This window comes from Daphnia pulicaria, unplaced genomic scaffold (assembly GCF_021234035.1).
Source record: "Daphnia pulicaria isolate SC F1-1A unplaced genomic scaffold, SC_F0-13Bv2 h1tg000057l, whole genome shotgun sequence".
NCBI classification, from domain to species: Eukaryota; Metazoa; Arthropoda; class Branchiopoda; order Diplostraca; family Daphniidae; genus Daphnia; species Daphnia pulicaria.
The window spans coordinates 171,108-190,614 of NW_025804784.1; the positions used below are offsets into that span (position 1 = coordinate 171,108).

General features: G+C 37.7%; 1 non-coding gene and 35 pseudogenes across 1 annotated transcript; all 36 read right to left on the bottom strand.

Annotated features, from left to right (window-relative positions):
• Window positions 1-404: 404 nt before the first annotated feature.
• Window positions 405-523, bottom strand: LOC124317346. Its single transcript, XR_006912092.1, has one exon. It is a non-coding gene; the product is annotated as a 5S ribosomal RNA (ribosomal RNA).
• A 413-nt stretch (window positions 524-936) lies between these two features.
• LOC124317531 lies at window positions 937-1,055 on the bottom strand (annotated as a pseudogene).
• Window positions 1,056-1,468: 413 nt separating this feature from the next.
• On the bottom strand, window positions 1,469-1,587 carry LOC124317214 (annotated as a pseudogene).
• Window positions 1,588-2,000: 413 nt separating this feature from the next.
• On the bottom strand, window positions 2,001-2,119 carry LOC124317532 (annotated as a pseudogene).
• Window positions 2,120-2,532: 413 nt separating this feature from the next.
• Window positions 2,533-2,651, bottom strand: LOC124317216 (annotated as a pseudogene).
• A 413-nt stretch (window positions 2,652-3,064) lies between these two features.
• On the bottom strand, window positions 3,065-3,183 carry LOC124317217 (annotated as a pseudogene).
• A 413-nt stretch (window positions 3,184-3,596) lies between these two features.
• On the bottom strand, window positions 3,597-3,715 carry LOC124317218 (annotated as a pseudogene).
• A 413-nt stretch (window positions 3,716-4,128) lies between these two features.
• LOC124317220 lies at window positions 4,129-4,247 on the bottom strand (annotated as a pseudogene).
• Window positions 4,248-4,660: 413 nt separating this feature from the next.
• Window positions 4,661-4,779, bottom strand: LOC124317222 (annotated as a pseudogene).
• Window positions 4,780-5,192: 413 nt separating this feature from the next.
• LOC124317223 lies at window positions 5,193-5,311 on the bottom strand (annotated as a pseudogene).
• A 413-nt stretch (window positions 5,312-5,724) lies between these two features.
• LOC124317224 lies at window positions 5,725-5,843 on the bottom strand (annotated as a pseudogene).
• Window positions 5,844-6,256: 413 nt separating this feature from the next.
• On the bottom strand, window positions 6,257-6,375 carry LOC124317225 (annotated as a pseudogene).
• A 413-nt stretch (window positions 6,376-6,788) lies between these two features.
• Window positions 6,789-6,907, bottom strand: LOC124317226 (annotated as a pseudogene).
• Window positions 6,908-7,320: 413 nt separating this feature from the next.
• Window positions 7,321-7,439, bottom strand: LOC124317227 (annotated as a pseudogene).
• Window positions 7,440-7,852: 413 nt separating this feature from the next.
• On the bottom strand, window positions 7,853-7,971 carry LOC124317228 (annotated as a pseudogene).
• A 413-nt stretch (window positions 7,972-8,384) lies between these two features.
• LOC124317229 lies at window positions 8,385-8,503 on the bottom strand (annotated as a pseudogene).
• Window positions 8,504-8,916: 413 nt separating this feature from the next.
• Window positions 8,917-9,035, bottom strand: LOC124317230 (annotated as a pseudogene).
• A 413-nt stretch (window positions 9,036-9,448) lies between these two features.
• LOC124317232 lies at window positions 9,449-9,567 on the bottom strand (annotated as a pseudogene).
• Window positions 9,568-9,980: 413 nt separating this feature from the next.
• Window positions 9,981-10,099, bottom strand: LOC124317233 (annotated as a pseudogene).
• Window positions 10,100-10,512: 413 nt separating this feature from the next.
• On the bottom strand, window positions 10,513-10,631 carry LOC124317234 (annotated as a pseudogene).
• A 413-nt stretch (window positions 10,632-11,044) lies between these two features.
• Window positions 11,045-11,163, bottom strand: LOC124317235 (annotated as a pseudogene).
• Window positions 11,164-11,576: 413 nt separating this feature from the next.
• LOC124317236 lies at window positions 11,577-11,695 on the bottom strand (annotated as a pseudogene).
• Window positions 11,696-12,108: 413 nt separating this feature from the next.
• Window positions 12,109-12,227, bottom strand: LOC124317237 (annotated as a pseudogene).
• Window positions 12,228-12,640: 413 nt separating this feature from the next.
• LOC124317238 lies at window positions 12,641-12,759 on the bottom strand (annotated as a pseudogene).
• Window positions 12,760-13,172: 413 nt separating this feature from the next.
• LOC124317239 lies at window positions 13,173-13,291 on the bottom strand (annotated as a pseudogene).
• Window positions 13,292-13,704: 413 nt separating this feature from the next.
• LOC124317240 lies at window positions 13,705-13,823 on the bottom strand (annotated as a pseudogene).
• Window positions 13,824-14,236: 413 nt separating this feature from the next.
• Window positions 14,237-14,355, bottom strand: LOC124317241 (annotated as a pseudogene).
• Window positions 14,356-14,768: 413 nt separating this feature from the next.
• On the bottom strand, window positions 14,769-14,887 carry LOC124317243 (annotated as a pseudogene).
• A 413-nt stretch (window positions 14,888-15,300) lies between these two features.
• Window positions 15,301-15,419, bottom strand: LOC124317244 (annotated as a pseudogene).
• Window positions 15,420-15,832: 413 nt separating this feature from the next.
• On the bottom strand, window positions 15,833-15,951 carry LOC124317245 (annotated as a pseudogene).
• A 413-nt stretch (window positions 15,952-16,364) lies between these two features.
• LOC124317246 lies at window positions 16,365-16,483 on the bottom strand (annotated as a pseudogene).
• A 413-nt stretch (window positions 16,484-16,896) lies between these two features.
• Window positions 16,897-17,015, bottom strand: LOC124317247 (annotated as a pseudogene).
• Window positions 17,016-17,428: 413 nt separating this feature from the next.
• LOC124317248 lies at window positions 17,429-17,547 on the bottom strand (annotated as a pseudogene).
• Window positions 17,548-17,960: 413 nt separating this feature from the next.
• On the bottom strand, window positions 17,961-18,079 carry LOC124317249 (annotated as a pseudogene).
• A 413-nt stretch (window positions 18,080-18,492) lies between these two features.
• On the bottom strand, window positions 18,493-18,611 carry LOC124317019 (annotated as a pseudogene).
• Window positions 18,612-19,024: 413 nt separating this feature from the next.
• LOC124317250 lies at window positions 19,025-19,143 on the bottom strand (annotated as a pseudogene).
• Between the last annotated feature and the right edge of the window lie 364 nt (window positions 19,144-19,507).

A 19,507-nucleotide genomic window follows, 5' to 3' on the forward strand; every position in this document is an offset into this window, starting at 1 on the left:
TTAAAATTTACCCTCCCAGTCCCAATGGATGAATAGAAAATCACTTCAAAGTGACAGAAATGTTTGTTCATTGAATTTTGACTGGTAACCATCGCGAGTAAAAACCGCGATCAACTTTGAAAAACTCGCAATGAAATTCATCCAGAATCATTCCTATAGATGAATTGAACCTATCCCTATGTCATTGAAATTTTTGATCTACGAATTTGGACTGGTAACCATTGCGATTAAAAAACGCGATAAAATTTGACAAACTTTCAATGGAATTGATCCAGAATCATTCTTATAGATGAATTGAACCTATCTCTAAGGCATTGAAATGTTTCATCTACGAAATTGGACTGGTAACCATCGTGATTGAAAAAAAATGTCAAGAAATTTGTTATTGAAAACAAACTATCCATCGTCAACGACATCCCGTATTCCCAAGCGGTCACCCTTCCAAGTACTAACGGGACTCGACGTAACTTAACTTCTGGGAGCTGACGAGACCAGGTGCGTTCTACGTGATATGGCCGTTGACATTCGAAAATGAAAATTTACCCTCCCAGTCCCAATGGATGACTAGAAAATCACTTCAAAGTGACAGAAATGTTTGTTCATTGAATTTTGACTGGTAACCATCGCGAATAAAAAGCGCGATCAACTTTGAAAAACTCGCAATGAAATTCATCCAGAATCATTCCTATAGATGAATTGAACCTATCCCTATGTCATTGAAATTTTTGATCTACGAATTTGGACTGGTAACCATTGCGATTAAAAAACGCGATAAAATTTGACAAACTCTCAATGGAATTGATCCAGAATCATTCTTATAGATGAATTGAACCTATCTCTAAGGCATTGAAATGTTTCATCTACGAAATTGGACTGGTAACCATCGTGATTGAAAAAAAATGTCAAGAAATTTGTTATTGAAAACAAACTATCCATCGTCAACGACATCCCGTATTCCCAAGCGGTCACCCTTCCAAGTACTAACGGGACTCGACGTTACTTAACTTCTGGGAGCTGACGAGACCAGGTGCGTTCTACGTGATATGGCCGTTGACATTCAAAAATGAAAATTTACCCTCCCAGTCCCAATGGATGAATAGAAAATCACTTCAAAGTGACAGAAATGTTTGTTCATTGAATTTGGACTGGTAACCATCGCGAATGAAAAGCGCGATCAACTTTGAAAAACTCGCAATGAAATTCATCCAGAATCATTCCTATAGATGAATTGAACCTATCCCTATGTCATTGAAATTTTTGATCTACGAATTTGGACTGGTAACCATCACGATTAAAAAACGCGATAAAATTTGACAAACTCTCAATGGAATTGATCCAGAATCATTCTTATAGATGAATTGAACCTATCTCTAAGGCATTGAAATGTTTCATCTACGAAATTGGACTGGTAACCATCGTGATTGAAAAAAAATGTCAAGAAATTTGTTATTGAAAACAAACTATCCATCGCCAACGACATCCCGTATTCCCAAGCGGTCACCCTTCCAAGTACTAACGGGACTCGACGTAACTTAACTTCTGGGAGCTGACGAGACCAGGTGCGTTCTACGTGATATGGCCGTTGACATTCGAAAATGAAAATTTACCCTCCCAGTCCCAATGGATGACTAGAAAATCACTTCAAAGTGACAGAAATGTTTGTTCATTGAATTTTGACTGGTAACCATCGCGAATAAAAAGCGCGATCAACTTTGAAAAACTCGCAATGAAATTCATCCAGAATCATTCCTATAGATGAATTGAACCTATCCCTATGTCATTGAAATTTTTGATCTACGAATTTGGACTGGTAACCATTGCGATTAAAAAACGCGATAAAATTTGACAAACTCTCAATGGAATTGATCCAGAATCATTCTTATAGATGAATTGAACCTATCTCTAAGGCATTGAAATGTTTCATCTACGAAATTGGACTGGTAACCATCGTGATTGAAAAAAAATGTCAAGAAATTTGTTATTGAAAACAAACTATCCATCGTCAACGACATCCCGTATTCCCAAGCGGTCACCCTTCCAAGTACTAACGGGACTCGACGTTACTTAACTTCTGGGAGCTGACGAGACCAGGTGCGTTCTACGTGATATGGCCGTTGACATTCAAAAATGAAAATTTACCCTCCCAGTCCCAATGGATGAATAGAAAATCACTTCAAAGTGACAGAAATGTTTGTTCATTGAATTTGGACTGGTAACCATCGCGAATGAAAAGCGCGATCAACTTTGAAAAACTCGCAATGAAATTCATCCAGAATCATTCCTATAGATGAATTGAACCTATCCCTATGTCATTGAAATTTTTGATCTACGAATTTGGACTGGTAACCATCACGATTAAAAAACGCGATAAAATTTGACAAACTCTCAATGGAATTGATCCAGAATCATTCTTATAGATGAATTGAACCTATCTCTAAGGCATTGAAATGTTTCATCTACGAAATTGGACTGGTAACCATCGTGATTGAAAAAAAATGTCAAGAAATTTGTTATTGAAAACAAACTATCCATCGCCAACGACATCCCGTATTCCCAAGCGGTCACCCTTCCAAGTACTAACGGGACTCGACGTAACTTAACTTCTGGGAGCTGACGAGACCAGGTGCGTTCTACGTGATATGGCCGTTGACATTCGAAAATGAAAATTTACCCTCCCAGTCCCAATGGATGAATAGAAAATCACTTCAAAGTGACAGAAATGTTTGTTCATTGAATTTTGACTGGTAACCATCGCGAATAAAAAGCGCGATCAACTTTGAAAAACTCGCAATGAAATTCATCCAGAATCATTCCTATAGATGAATTGAACCTATCCCTATGTCATTGAAATTTTTGATCTACGAATTTGGACTGGTAACCATTGCGATTAAAAAACGCGATAAAATTTGACAAACTCTCAATGGAATTGATCCAGAATCATTCTTATAGATGAATTGAACCTATCTCTAAGGCATTGAAATGTTTCATCTACGAAATTGGACTGGTAACCATCGTGATTGAAAAAAAATGTCAAGAAATTTGTTATTGAAAACAAACTATCCATCGCCAACGACATCCCGTATTCCCAAGCGGTCACCCTTCCAAGTACTAACGGGACTCGACGTAACTTAACTTCTGGGAGCTGACGAGACCAGGTGCGTTCTACGTGATATGGCCGTTGACATTCAAAAATGAAAATTTACCCTCCCAGTCCCAATGGATGAATAGAAAATCACTTCAAAGTGACAGAAATGTTTGTTCATTGAATTTGGACTGGTAACCATCGCGAATGAAAAGCGCGATCAACTTTGAAAAACTCGCAATGAAATTCATCCAGAATCATTCCTATAGATGAATTGAACCTATCCCTATGTCATTGAAATTTTTGATCTACGAATTTGGACTGGTAACCATCACGATTAAAAAACGCGATAAAATTTGACAAACTCTCAATGGAATTGATCCAGAATCATTCTTATAGATGAATTGAACCTATCTCTAAGGCATTGAAATGTTTCATCTACGAAATTGGACTGGTAACCATCGTGATTGAAAAAAAATTTCAAGAAATTTGTTATTGAAAACAAACTATCCATCGCCAACGACATCCCGTATTCCCAAGCGGTCACCCTTCCAAGTACTAACGGGACTCGACGTAACTTAACTTCTGGGAGCTGACGAGACCAGGTGCGTTCTACGTGATATGGCCGTTGACATTCGAAAATGAAAATTTACCCTCCCAGTCCCAATGGATGAATAGAAAATCACTTCAAAGTGACAGAAATGTTTGTTCATTGAATTTTGACTGGTAACCATCGCGAATAAAAAGCGCGATCAACTTTGAAAAACTCGCAATGAAATTCATCCAGAATCATTCCTATAGATGAATTGAACCTATCCCTATGTCATTGAAATTTTTGATCTACGAATTTGGACTGGTAACCATCACGATTAAAAAACGCGATAAAATTTGACAAACTCTCAATGGAATTGATCCAGAATCATTCTTATAGATGAATTGAACCTATCTCTAAGGCATTGAAATGTTTCATCTACGAAATTGGACTGGTAACCATCGTGATTGAAAAAAAATGTCAAGAAATTTGTTATTGAAAACAAACTATCCATCGCCAACGACATCCCGTATTCCCAAGCGGTCACCCTTCCAAGTACTAACGGGACTCGACGTAACTTAACTTCTGGGAGCTGACGAGACCAGGTGCGTTCTACGTGATATGGCCGTTGACATTCGAAAATGAAAATTTACCCTCCCAGTCCCAATGGATGAATAGAAAATCACTTCAAAGTGACAGAAATGTTTGTTCATTGAATTTTGACTGGTAACCATCGCGAATAAAAAGCGCGATCAACTTTGAAAAACTCGCAATGAAATTCATCCAGAATCATTCCTATAGATGAATTGAACCTATCCCTATGTCATTGAAATTTTTGATCTACGAATTTGGACTGGTAACCATTGCGATTAAAAAACGCGATAAAATTTGACAAACTCTCAATGGAATTGATCCAGAATCATTCTTATAGATGAATTGAACCTATCTCTAAGGCATTGAAATGTTTCATCTACGAAATTGGACTGGTAACCATCGTGATTGAAAAAAAATGTCAAGAAATTTGTTATTGAAAACAAACTATCCATCGCCAACGACATCCCGTATTCCCAAGCGGTCACCCTTCCAAGTACTAACGGGACTCGACGTAACTTAACTTCTGGGAGCTGACGAGACCAGGTGCGTTCTACGTGATATGGCCGTTGACATTCAAAAATGAAAATTTACCCTCCCAGTCCCAATGGATGAATAGAAAATCACTTCAAAGTGACAGAAATGTTTGTTCATTGAATTTGGACTGGTAACCATCGCGAATGAAAAGCGCGATCAACTTTGAAAAACTCGCAATGAAATTCATCCAGAATCATTCCTATAGATGAATTGAACCTATCCCTATGTCATTGAAATTTTTGATCTACGAATTTGGACTGGTAACCATCACGATTAAAAAACGCGATAAAATTTGACAAACTCTCAATGGAATTGATCCAGAATCATTCTTATAGATGAATTGAACCTATCTCTAAGGCATTGAAATGTTTCATCTACGAAATTGGACTGGTAACCATCGTGATTGAAAAAAAATTTCAAGAAATTTGTTATTGAAAACAAACTATCCATCGCCAACGACATCCCGTATTCCCAAGCGGTCACCCTTCCAAGTACTAACGGGACTCGACGTAACTTAACTTCTGGGAGCTGACGAGACCAGGTGCGTTCTACGTGATATGGCCGTTGACATTCAAAAATGAAAATTTACCCTCCCAGTCCCAATGGATGAATAGAAAATCACTTCAAAGTGACAGAAATGTTTGTTCATTGAATTTTGACTGGTAACCATCGCGAGTAAAAACCGCGATCAACTTTGAAAAACTCGCAATGAAATTCATCCAGAATCATTCCTATAGATGAATTGAACCTATCCCTATGTCATTGAAATTTTTGATCTACGAATTTGGACTGGTAACCATCACGATTAAAAAACGCGATAAAATTTGACAAACTCTCAATGGAATTGATCCAGAATCATTCTTATAGATGAATTGAACCTATCTCTAAGGCATTGAAATGTTTCATCTACGAAATTGGACTGGTAACCATCGTGATTGAAAAAAAATTTCAAGAAATTTGTTATTGAAAACAAACTATCCATCGCCAACGACATCCCGTATTCCCAAGCGGTCACCCTTCCAAGTACTAACGGGACTCGACGTAACTTAACTTCTGGGAGCTGACGAGACCAGGTGCGTTCTACGTGATATGGCCGTTGACATTCAAAAATGAAAATTTACCCTCCCAGTCCCAATGGATGAATAGAAAATCACTTCAAAGTGACAGAAATGTTTGTTCATTGAATTTGGACTGGTAACCATCGCGAGTAAAAACCGCGATCAACTTTGAAAAACTCGCAATGAAATTCATCCAGAATCATTCCTATAGATGAATTGAACCTATCCCTATGTCATTGAAATTTTTGATCTACGAATTTGGACTGGTAACCATCACGATTAAAAAACGCGATAAAATTTGACAAACTCTCAATGGAATTGATCCAGAATCATTCTTATAGATGAATTGAACCTATCTCTAAGGCATTGAAATGTTTCATCTACGAAATTGGACTGGTAACCATCGTGATTGAAAAAAAATTTCAAGAAATTTGTTATTGAAAACAAACTATCCATCGCCAACGACATCCCGTATTCCCAAGCGGTCACCCTTCCAAGTACTAACGGGACTCGACGTAACTTAACTTCTGGGAGCTGACGAGACCAGGTGCGTTCTACGTGATATGGCCGTTGACATTCAAAAATGAAAATTTACCCTCCCATTCCCAATGGATGAATAGAAAATCACTTCAAAGTGACAGAAATGTTTGTTCATTGAATTTTGACTGGTAACCATCGCGAGTAAAAACCGCGATCAACTTTGAAAAACTCGCAATGAAATTCATCCAGAATCATTCCTATAGATGAATTGAACCTATCCCTATGTCATTGAAATTTTTGATCTACGAATTTGGACTGGTAACCATCACGATTAAAAAACGCGATAAAATTTGACAAACTCTCAATGGAATTGATCCAGAATCATTCTTATAGATGAATTGAACCTATCTCTAAGGCATTGAAATGTTTCATCTACGAAATTGGACTGGTAACCATCGTGATTGAAAAAAAATTTCAAGAAATTTGTTATTGAAAACAAACTATCCATCGCCAACGACATCCCGTATTCCCAAGCGGTCACCCTTCCAAGTACTAACGGGACTCGACGTAACTTAACTTCTGGGAGCTGACGAGACCAGGTGCGTTCTACGTGATATGGCCGTTGACATTCAAAAATGAAAATTTACCCTCCCAGTCCCAATGGATGAATAGAAAATCACTTCAAAGTGACAGAAATGTTTGTTCATTGAATTTGGACTGGTAACCATCGCGAGTAAAAACCGCGATCAACTTTGAAAAACTCGCAATGAAATTCATCCAGAATCATTCCTATAGATGAATTGAACCTATCCCTATGTCATTGAAATTTTTGATCTACGAATTTGGACTGGTAACCATCACGATTAAAAAACGCGATAAAATTTGACAAACTCTCAATGGAATTGATCCAGAATCATTCTTATAGATGAATTGAACCTATCTCTAAGGCATTGAAATGTTTCATCTACGAAATTGGACTGGTAACCATCGTGATTGAAAAAAAATTTCAAGAAATTTGTTATTGAAAACAAACTATCCATCGCCAACGACATCCCGTATTCCCAAGCGGTCACCCTTCCAAGTACTAACGGGACTCGACGTAACTTAACTTCTGGGAGCTGACGAGACCAGGTGCGTTCTACGTGATATGGCCGTTGACATTCAAAAATGAAAATTTACCCTCCCAGTCCCAATGGATGAATAGAAAATCACTTCAAAGTGACAGAAATGTTTGTTCATTGAATTTAGACTGGTAACCATCGCGAATGAAAAGCGCGATCAACTTTGAAAAACTCGCAATGAAATTCATCCAGAATCATTCCTATAGATGAATTGAACCTATCCCTATGTCATTGAAATTTTTGATCTACGAATTTGGACTGGTAACCATCACGATTAAAAAACGCGATAAAATTTGACAAACTCTCAATGGAATTGATCCAGAATCATTCTTATAGATGAATTGAACCTATCTCTAAGGCATTGAAATGTTTCATCTACGAAATTGGACTGGTAACCATCGTGATTGAAAAAAAATTTCAAGAAATTTGTTATTGAAAACAAACTATCCATCGCCAACGACATCCCGTATTCCCAAGCGGTCACCCTTCCAAGTACTAACGGGACTCGACGTAACTTAACTTCTGGGAGCTGACGAGACCAGGTGCGTTCTACGTGATATGGCCGTTGACATTCAAAAATGAAAATTTACCCTCCCAGTCCCAATGGATGAATAGAAAATCACTTCAAAGTGACAGAAATGTTTGTTCATTGAATTTGGACTGGTAACCATCGCGAATGAAAAGCGCGATCAACTTTGAAAAACTCGCAATGAAATTCATCCAGAATCATTCCTATAGATGAATTGAACCTATCCCTATGTCATTGAAATTTTTGATCTACGAATTTGGACTGGTAACCATCACGATTAAAAAACGCGATAAAATTTGACAAACTCTCAATGGAATTGATCCAGAATCATTCTTATAGATGAATTGAACCTATCTCTAAGGCATTGAAATGTTTCATCTACGAAATTGGACTGGTAACCATCGTGATTGAAAAAAAATTTCAAGAAATTTGTTATTGAAAACAAACTATCCATCGCCAACGACATCCCGTATTCCCAAGCGGTCACCCTTCCAAGTACTAACGGGACTCGACGTAACTTAACTTCTGGGAGCTGACGAGACCAGGTGCGTTCTACGTGATATGGCCGTTGACATTCAAAAATGAAAATTTACCCTCCCAGTCCCAATGGATGAATAGAAAATCACTTCAAAGTGACAGAAATGTTTGTTCATTGAATTTGGACTGGTAACCATCGCGAGTAAAAACCGCGATCAACTTTGAAAAACTCGCAATGAAATTCATCCAGAATCATTCCTATAGATGAATTGAACCTATCCCTATGTCATTGAAATTTTTGATCTACGAATTTGGACTGGTAACCATCACGATTAAAAAACGCGATAAAATTTGACAAACTCTCAATGGAATTGATCCAGAATCATTCTTATAGATGAATTGAACCTATCTCTAAGGCATTGAAATGTTTCATCTACGAAATTGGACTGGTAACCATCGTGATTGAAAAAAAATTTCAAGAAATTTGTTATTGAAAACAAACTATCCATCGCCAACGACATCCCGTATTCCCAAGCGGTCACCCTTCCAAGTACTAACGGGACTCGACGTAACTTAACTTCTGGGAGCTGACGAGACCAGGTGCGTTCTACGTGATATGGCCGTTGACATTCAAAAATGAAAATTTACCCTCCCAGTCCCAATGGATGAATAGAAAATCACTTCAAAGTGACAGAAATGTTTGTTCATTGAATTTAGACTGGTAACCATCGCGAATGAAAAGCGCGATCAACTTTGAAAAACTCGCAATGAAATTCATCCAGAATCATTCCTATAGATGAATTGAACCTATCCCTATGTCATTGAAATTTTTGATCTACGAATTTGGACTGGTAACCATCACGATTAAAAAACGCGATAAAATTTGACAAACTCTCAATGGAATTGATCCAGAATCATTCTTATAGATGAATTGAACCTATCTCTAAGGCATTGAAATGTTTCATCTACGAAATTGGACTGGTAACCATCGTGATTGAAAAAAAATTTCAAGAAATTTGTTATTGAAAACAAACTATCCATCGCCAACGACATCCCGTATTCCCAAGCGGTCACCCTTCCAAGTACTAACGGGACTCGACGTAACTTAACTTCTGGGAGCTGACGAGACCAGGTGCGTTCTACGTGATATGGCCGTTGACATTCAAAAATGAAAATTTACCCTCCCAGTCCCAATGGATGAATAGAAAATCACTTCAAAGTGACAGAAATGTTTGTTCATTGAATTTAGACTGGTAACCATCGCGAATGAAAAGCGCGATCAACTTTGAAAAACTCGCAATGAAATTCATCCAGAATCATTCCTATAGATGAATTGAACCTATCCCTATGTCATTGAAATTTTTGATCTACGAATTTGGACTGGTAACCATCACGATTAAAAAACGCGATAAAATTTGACAAACTCTCAATGGAATTGATCCAGAATCATTCTTATAGATGAATTGAACCTATCTCTAAGGCATTGAAATGTTTCATCTACGAAATTGGACTGGTAACCATCGTGATTGAAAAAAAATTTCAAGAAATTTGTTATTGAAAACAAACTATCCATCGCCAACGACATCCCGTATTCCCAAGCGGTCACCCTTCCAAGTACTAACGGGACTCGACGTAACTTAACTTCTGGGAGCTGACGAGACCAGGTGCGTTCTACGTGATATGGCCGTTGACATTCAAAAATGAAAATTTACCCTCCCAGTCCCAATGGATGAATAGAAAATCACTTCAAAGTGACAGAAATGTTTGTTCATTGAATTTTGACTGGTAACCATCGCGAGTAAAAACCGCGATCAACTTTGAAAAACTCGCAATGAAATTCATCCAGAATCATTCCTATAGATGAATTGAACCTATCCCTATGTCATTGAAATTTTTGATCTACGAATTTGGACTGGTAACCATCACGATTAAAAAACGCGATAAAATTTGACAAACTCTCAATGGAATTGATCCAGAATCATTCTTATAGATGAATTGAACCTATCTCTAAGGCATTGAAATGTTTCATCTACGAAATTGGACTGGTAACCATCGTGATTGAAAAAAAATTTCAAGAAATTTGTTATTGAAAACAAACTATCCATCGCCAACGACATCCCGTATTCCCAAGCGGTCACCCTTCCAAGTACTAACGGGACTCGACGTAACTTAACTTCTGGGAGCTGACGAGACCAGGTGCGTTCTACGTGATATGGCCGTTGACATTCAAAAATGAAAATTTACCCTCCCAGTCCCAATGGATGAATAGAAAATCACTTCAAAGTGACAGAAATGTTTGTTCATTGAATTTGGACTGGTAACCATCGCGAGTAAAAACCGCGATCAACTTTGAAAAACTCGCAATGAAATTCATCCAGAATCATTCCTATAGATGAATTGAACCTATCCCTATGTCATTGAAATTTTTGATCTACGAATTTGGACTGGTAACCATCACGATTAAAAAACGCGATAAAATTTGACAAACTCTCAATGGAATTGATCCAGAATCATTCTTATAGATGAATTGAACCTATCTCTAAGGCATTGAAATGTTTCATCTACGAAATTGGACTGGTAACCATCGTGATTGAAAAAAAATTTCAAGAAATTTGTTATTGAAAACAAACTATCCATCGCCAACGACATCCCGTATTCCCAAGCGGTCACCCTTCCAAGTACTAACGGGACTCGACGTAACTTAACTTCTGGGAGCTGACGAGACCAGGTGCGTTCTACGTGATATGGCCGTTGACATTCAAAAATGAAAATTTACCCTCCCAGTCCCAATGGATGAATAGAAAATCACTTCAAAGTGACAGAAATGTTTGTTCATTGAATTTAGACTGGTAACCATCGCGAATGAAAAGCGCGATCAACTTTGAAAAACTCGCAATGAAATTCATCCAGAATCATTCCTATAGATGAATTGAACCTATCCCTATGTCATTGAAATTTTTGATCTACGAATTTGGACTGGTAACCATCACGATTAAAAAACGCGATAAAATTTGACAAACTCTCAATGGAATTGATCCAGAATCATTCTTATAGATGAATTGAACCTATCTCTAAGGCATTGAAATGTTTCATCTACGAAATTGGACTGGTAACCATCGTGATTGAAAAAAAATTTCAAGAAATTTGTTATTGAAAACAAACTATCCATCGCCAACGACATCCCGTATTCCCAAGCGGTCACCCTTCCAAGTACTAACGGGACTCGACGTAACTTAACTTCTGGGAGCTGACGAGACCAGGTGCGTTCTACGTGATATGGCCGTTGACATTCAAAAATGAAAATTTACCCTCCCAGTCCCAATGGATGAATAGAAAATCACTTCAAAGTGACAGAAATGTTTGTTCATTGAATTTAGACTGGTAACCATCGCGAATGAAAAGCGCGATCAACTTTGAAAAACTCGCAATGAAATTCATCCAGAATCATTCCTATAGATGAATTGAACCTATCCCTATGTCATTGAAATTTTTGATCTACGAATTTGGACTGGTAACCATCACGATTAAAAAACGCGATAAAATTTGACAAACTCTCAATGGAATTGATCCAGAATCATTCTTATAGATGAATTGAACCTATCTCTAAGGCATTGAAATGTTTCATCTACGAAATTGGACTGGTAACCATCGTGATTGAAAAAAAATTTCAAGAAATTTGTTATTGAAAACAAACTATCCATCGCCAACGACATCCCGTATTCCCAAGCGGTCACCCTTCCAAGTACTAACGGGACTCGACGTAACTTAACTTCTGGGAGCTGACGAGACCAGGTGCGTTCTACGTGATATGGCCGTTGACATTCAAAAATGAAAATTTACCCTCCCAGTCCCAATGGATGAATAGAAAATCACTTCAAAGTGACAGAAATGTTTGTTCATTGAATTTTGACTGGTAACCATCGCGAGTAAAAACCGCGATCAACTTTGAAAAACTCGCAATGAAATTCATCCAGAATCATTCCTATAGATGAATTGAACCTATCCCTATGTCATTGAAATTTTTGATCTACGAATTTGGACTGGTAACCATCACGATTAAAAAACGCGATAAAATTTGACAAACTCTCAATGGAATTGATCCAGAATCATTCTTATAGATGAATTGAACCTATCTCTAAGGCATTGAAATGTTTCATCTACGAAATTGGACTGGTAACCATCGTGATTGAAAAAAAATTTCAAGAAATTTGTTATTGAAAACAAACTATCCATCGCCAACGACATCCCGTATTCCCAAGCGGTCACCCTTCCAAGTACTAACGGGACTCGACGTAACTTAACTTCTGGGAGCTGACGAGACCAGGTGCGTTCTACGTGATATGGCCGTTGACATTCAAAAATGAAAATTTACCCTCCCAGTCCCAATGGATGAATAGAAAATCACTTCAAAGTGACAGAAATGTTTGTTCATTGAATTTGGACTGGTAACCATCGCGAGTAAAAACCGCGATCAACTTTGAAAAACTCGCAATGAAATTCATCCAGAATCATTCCTATAGATGAATTGAACCTATCCCTATGTCATTGAAATTTTTGATCTACGAATTTGGACTGGTAACCATCACGATTAAAAAACGCGATAAAATTTGACAAACTCTCAATGGAATTGATCCAGAATCATTCTTATAGATGAATTGAACCTATCTCTAAGGCATTGAAATGTTTCATCTACGAAATTGGACTGGTAACCATCGTGATTGAAAAAAAATTTCAAGAAATTTGTTATTGAAAACAAACTATCCATCGCCAACGACATCCCGTATTCCCAAGCGGTCACCCTTCCAAGTACTAACGGGACTCGACGTAACTTAACTTCTGGGAGCTGACGAGACCAGGTGCGTTCTACGTGATATGGCCGTTGACATTCAAAAATGAAAATTTACCCTCCCAGTCCCAATGGATGAATAGAAAATCACTTCAAAGTGACAGAAATGTTTGTTCATTGAATTTAGACTGGTAACCATCGCGAATGAAAAGCGCGATCAACTTTGAAAAACTCGCAATGAAATTCATCCAGAATCATTCCTATAGATGAATTGAACCTATCCCTATGTCATTGAAATTTTTGATCTACGAATTTGGACTGGTAACCATCACGATTAAAAAACGCGATAAAATTTGACAAACTCTCAATGGAATTGATCCAGAATCATTCTTATAGATGAATTGAACCTATCTCTAAGGCATTGAAATGTTTCATCTACGAAATTGGACTGGTAACCATCGTGATTGAAAAAAAATTTCAAGAAATTTGTTATTGAAAACAAACTATCCATCGCCAACGACATCCCGTATTCCCAAGCGGTCACCCTTCCAAGTACTAACGGGACTCGACGTAACTTAACTTCTGGGAGCTGACGAGACCAGGTGCGTTCTACGTGATATGGCCGTTGACATTCAAAAATGAAAATTTACCCTCCCAGTCCCAATGGATGAATAGAAAATCACTTCAAAGTGACAGAAATGTTTGTTCATTGAATTTGGACTGGTAACCATCGCGAATGAAAAGCGCGATCAACTTTGAAAAACTCGCAATGAAATTCATCCAGAATCATTCCTATAGATGAATTGAACCTATCCCTATGTCATTGAAATTTTTGATCTACGAATTTGGACTGGTAACCATCACGATTAAAAAACGCGATAAAATTTGACAAACTCTCAATGGAATTGATCCAGAATCATTCTTATAGATGAATTGAACCTATCTCTAAGGCATTGAAATGTTTCATCTACGAAATTGGACTGGTAACCATCGTGATTGAAAAAAAATTTCAAGAAATTTGTTATTGAAAACAAACTATCCATCGCCAACGACATCCCGTATTCCCAAGCGGTCACCCTTCCAAGTACTAACGGGACTCGACGTAACTTAACTTCTGGGAGCTGACGAGACCAGGTGCGTTCTACGTGATATGGCCGTTGACATTCAAAAATGAAAATTTACCCTCCCAGTCCCAATGGATGAATAGAAAATCACTTCAAAGTGACAGAAATGTTTGTTCATTGAATTTGGACTGGTAACCATCGCGAATGAAAAGCGCGATCAACTTTGAAAAACTCGCAATGAAATTCATCCAGAATCATTCCTATAGATGAATTGAACCTATCCCTATGTCATTGAAATTTTTGATCTACGAATTTGGACTGGTAACCATCACGATTAAAAAACGCGATAAAATTTGACAAACTCTCAATGGAATTGATCCAGAATCATTCTTATAGATGAATTGAACCTATCTCTAAGGCATTGAAATGTTTCATCTACGAAATTGGACTGGTAACCATCGTGATTGAAAAAAAATTTCAAGAAATTTGTTATTGAAAACAAACTATCCATCGCCAACGACATCCCGTATTCCCAAGCGGTCACCCTTCCAAGTACTAACGGGACTCGACGTAACTTAACTTCTGGGAGCTGACGAGACCAGGTGCGTTCTACGTGATATGGCCGTTGACATTCAAAAATGAAAATTTACCCTCCCAGTCCCAATGGATGAATAGAAAATCACTTCAAAGTGACAGAAATGTTTGTTCATTGAATTTTGACTGGTAACCATCGCGAGTAAAAACCGCGATCAACTTTGAAAAACTCGCAATGAAATTCATCCAGAATCATTCCTATAGATGAATTGAACCTATCCCTATGTCATTGAAATTTTTGTTCTACGAATTTGGACTGGTAACCATCACGATTAAAAAACGCGATAAAATTTGACAAACTCTCAATGGAATTGATCCAGAATCATTCTTATAGATGAATTGAACCTATCTCTAAGGCATTGAAATGTTTCATCTACGAAATTGGACTGGTAACCATCGTGATTGAAAAAAAATTTCAAGAAATTTGTTATTGAAAACAAACTATCCATCGCCAACGACATCCCGTATTCCCAAGCGGTCACCCTTCCAAGTACTAACGGGACTCGACGTAACTTAACTTCTGGGAGCTGACGAGACCAGGTGCGTTCTACGTGATATGGCCGTTGACATTCAAAAATGAAAATTTACCCTCCCAGTCCCAATGGATGAATAGAAAATCACTTCAAAGTGACAGAAATGTTTGTTCATTGAATTTGGACTGGTAACCATCGCGAGTAAAAACCGCGATCAACTTTGAAAAACTCGCAATGAAATTCATCCAGAATCATTCCTATAGATGAATTGAACCTATCCCTATGTCATTGAAATTTTTGATCTACGAATTTGGACTGGTAACCATCACGATTAAAAAACGCGATAAAATTTGACAAACTCTCAATGGAATTGATCCAGAATCATTCTTATAGATGAATTGAACCTATCTCTAAGGCATTGAAATGTTTCATCTACGAAATTGGACTGGTAACCATCGTGATTGAAAAAAAATTTCAAGAAATTTGTTATTGAAAACAAACTATCCATCGCCAACGACATCCCGTATTCCCAAGCGGTCACCCTTCCAAGTACTAACGGGACTCGACGTAACTTAACTTCTGGGAGCTGACGAGACCAGGTGCGTTCTACGTGATATGGCCGTTGACATTCAAAAATGAAAATTTACCCTCCCAGTCCCAATGGATGAATAGAAAATCACTTCAAAGTGACAGAAATGTTTGTTCATTGAATTTGGACTGGTAACCATCGCGAATGAAAAGCGCGATCAACTTTGAAAAACTCGCAATGAAATTCATCCAGAATCATTCCTATAGATGAATTGAACCTATCCCTATGTCATTGAAATTTTTGATCTACGAATTTGGACTGGTAACCATCACGATTAAAAAACGCGATAAAATTTGACAAACTCTCAATGGAATTGATCCAGAATCATTCTTATAGATGAATTGAACCTATCTCTAAGGCATTGAAATGTTTCATCTACGAAATTGGACTGGTAACCATCGTGATTGAAAAAATATTTCAAGAAATTTGTTATTGAAAACAAACTATCCATCGCCAACGACATCCCGTATTCCCAAGCGGTCACCCTTCCAAGTACTAACGGGACTCGACGTAACTTAACTTCTGGGAGCTGACGAGACCAGGTGCGTTCTACGTGATATGGCCGTTGACATTCAAAAATGAAAATTTACCCTCCCAGTCCCAATGGATGAATAGAAAATCACTTCAAAGTGACAGAAATGTTTGTTCATTGAATTTTGACTGGTAACCATCGCGAGTAAAAACCGCGATCAACTTTGAAAAACTCGCAATGAAATTCATCCAGAATCATTCCTATAGATGAATTGAACCTATCCCTATGTCATTGAAATTTTTGATCTACGAATTTGGACTGGTAACCATCACGATTAAAAAACGCGATAAAATTTGACAAACTCTCAATGGAATTGATCCAGAATCATTCTTATAGATGAATTGAACCTATCTCTAAGGCATTGAAATGTTTCATCTACGAAATTGGACTGGTAACCATCGTGATTGAAAAAAAATTTCAAGAAATTTGTTATTGAAAACAAACTATCCATCGCCAACGACATCCCGTATTCCCAAGCGGTCACCCTTCCAAGTACTAACGGGACTCGACGTAACTTAACTTCTGGGAGCTGACGAGACCAGGTGCGTTCTACGTGATATGGCCGTTGACATTCAAAAATGAAAATTTACCCTCCCAGTCCCAATGGATGAATAGAAAATCACTTCAAAGTGACAGAAATGTTTGTTCATTGAATTTTGACTGGTAACCATCGCGAGTAAAAACCGCGATCAACTTTGAAAAACTCGCAATGAAATTCATCCAGAATCATTCCTATAGATGAATTGAACCTATCCCTATGTCATTGAAATTTTTGATCTACGAATTTGGACTGGTAACCATCACGATTAAAAAACGCGATAAAATTTGACAAACTCTCAATGGAATTGATCCAGAATCATTCTTATAGATGAATTGAACCTATCTCTAAGGCATTGAAATGTTTCATCTACGAAATTGGACTGGTAACCATCGTGATTGAAAAAAAATGTCAAGAAATTTGTTATTGAAAACAAACTATCCATCGCCAACGACATCCCGTATTCCCAAGCGGTCACCCTTCCAAGTACTAACGGGACTCGACGTAACTTAACTTCTGGGAGCTGACGAGACCAGGTGCGTTCTACGTGATATGGCCGTTGACATTCGAAAATGAAAATTTACCCTCCCAGTCCCAATGGATGAATAGAAAATCACTTCAAAGTGACAGAAATGTTTGTTCATTGAATTTGGACTGGTAACCATCGCGAATGAAAAGCGCGATCAACTTTGAAAAACTCGCAATGAAATTCATCCAGAATCATTCCTATAGATGAATTGAACCTATCCCTATGTCATTGAAATTTTTGATCTACGAATTTGGACTGGTAACCATCACGATTAAAAAACGCGATAAAATTTGACAAACTCTCAATGGAATTGATCCAGAATCATTCTTATAGATGAATTGAACCTATCTCTAAGGCATTGAAATGTTTCATCTACGAAATTGGACTGGTAACCATCGTGATTGAAAAAAAATTTCAAGAAATTTGTTATTGAAAACAAACTATCCATCGCCAACGACATCCCGTATTCCCAAGCGGTCACCCTTCCAAGTACTAACGGGACTCGACGTAACTTAACTTCTGGGAGCTGACGAGACCAGGTGCGTTCTACGTGATATGGCCGTTGACATTCAAAAATGAAAATTTACCCTCCCAGTCCCAATGGATGAATAGAAAATCACTTCAAAGTGACAGAAATGTTTGTTCATTGAATTTTGACTGGTAACCATCGCGAGTAAAAACCGCGATCAACTTTGAAAAACTCGCAATGAAATTCATCCAGAATCATTCCTATAGATGAATTGAACCTATCCCTATGTCATTGAAATTTTTGATCTACGAATTTGGACTGGTAACCATCACGATTAAAAAACGCGATAAAATTTGACAAACTCTCAATGGAATTGATCCAGAATCATTCTTATAGATGAATTGAACCTATCTCTAAGGCATTGAAATGTTTCATCTACGAAATTGGACTGGTAACCATCGTGATTGAAAAAAAATTTCAAGAAATTTGTTATTGAAAACAAACTATCCATCGCCAACGACATTCCGTATTCCCAAGCGGTCACCCTTCCAAGTACTAACGGGACTCGACGTAACTTAACTTCTGGGAGCTGACGAGACCAGGTGCGTTCTACGTGATATGGCCGTTGACATTCAAAAATGAAAATTTACCCTCCCAGTCCCAATGGATGAATAGAAAATCACTTCAAAGTGACAGAAATGTTTGTTCATTGAATTTGGACTGGTAACCATCGCGAATGAAAAGCGCGATCAACTTTGAAAAACTCGCAATGAAATTCATCCAGAATCATTCCTATAGATGAATTGAACCTATCCCTATGTCATTGAAATTTTTGATCTACGAATTTGGACTGGTAACCATCACGATTAAAAAACGCGATAAAATTTGACAAACTCTCAATGGAATTGATCCAGAATCATTCTTATAGATGAATTGAACCTATCTCTAAGGCATTGAAATGTTTCATCTACGAAATTGGACTGGTAACCATCGTGATTGAAAAAAAATTTCAAGAAATTTGTTATTGAAAACAAACTATCCATCGCCAACGACATCCCGTATTCCCAAGCGGTCACCCTTCCAAGTACTAACGGGACTCGACGTAACTTAACTTCTGGGAGCTGACGAGACCAGGTGCGTTCTACGTGATATGGCCGTTGACATTCAAAAATGAAAATTTACCCTCCCAGTCCCAATGGATGAATAGAAAATCACTTCAAAGTGACAGAAATGTTTGTTCATTGAATTTTGACTGGTAACCATCGCGAGTAAAAACCGCGATCAACTTTGAAAAACTCGCAATGAAATTCATCCAGAATCATTCCTATAGATGAATTGAACCTATCCCTATGTCATTGAAATTTTTGATCTACGAATTTGGACTGGTAACCATCACGATTAAAAAACGCGATAAAATTTGACAAACTCTCAATGGAATTGATCCAGAATCATTCTTATAGATGAATTGAACCTATCTCTAAGGCATTGAAATGTTTCATCTACGAAATTGGACTGGTAACCATCGT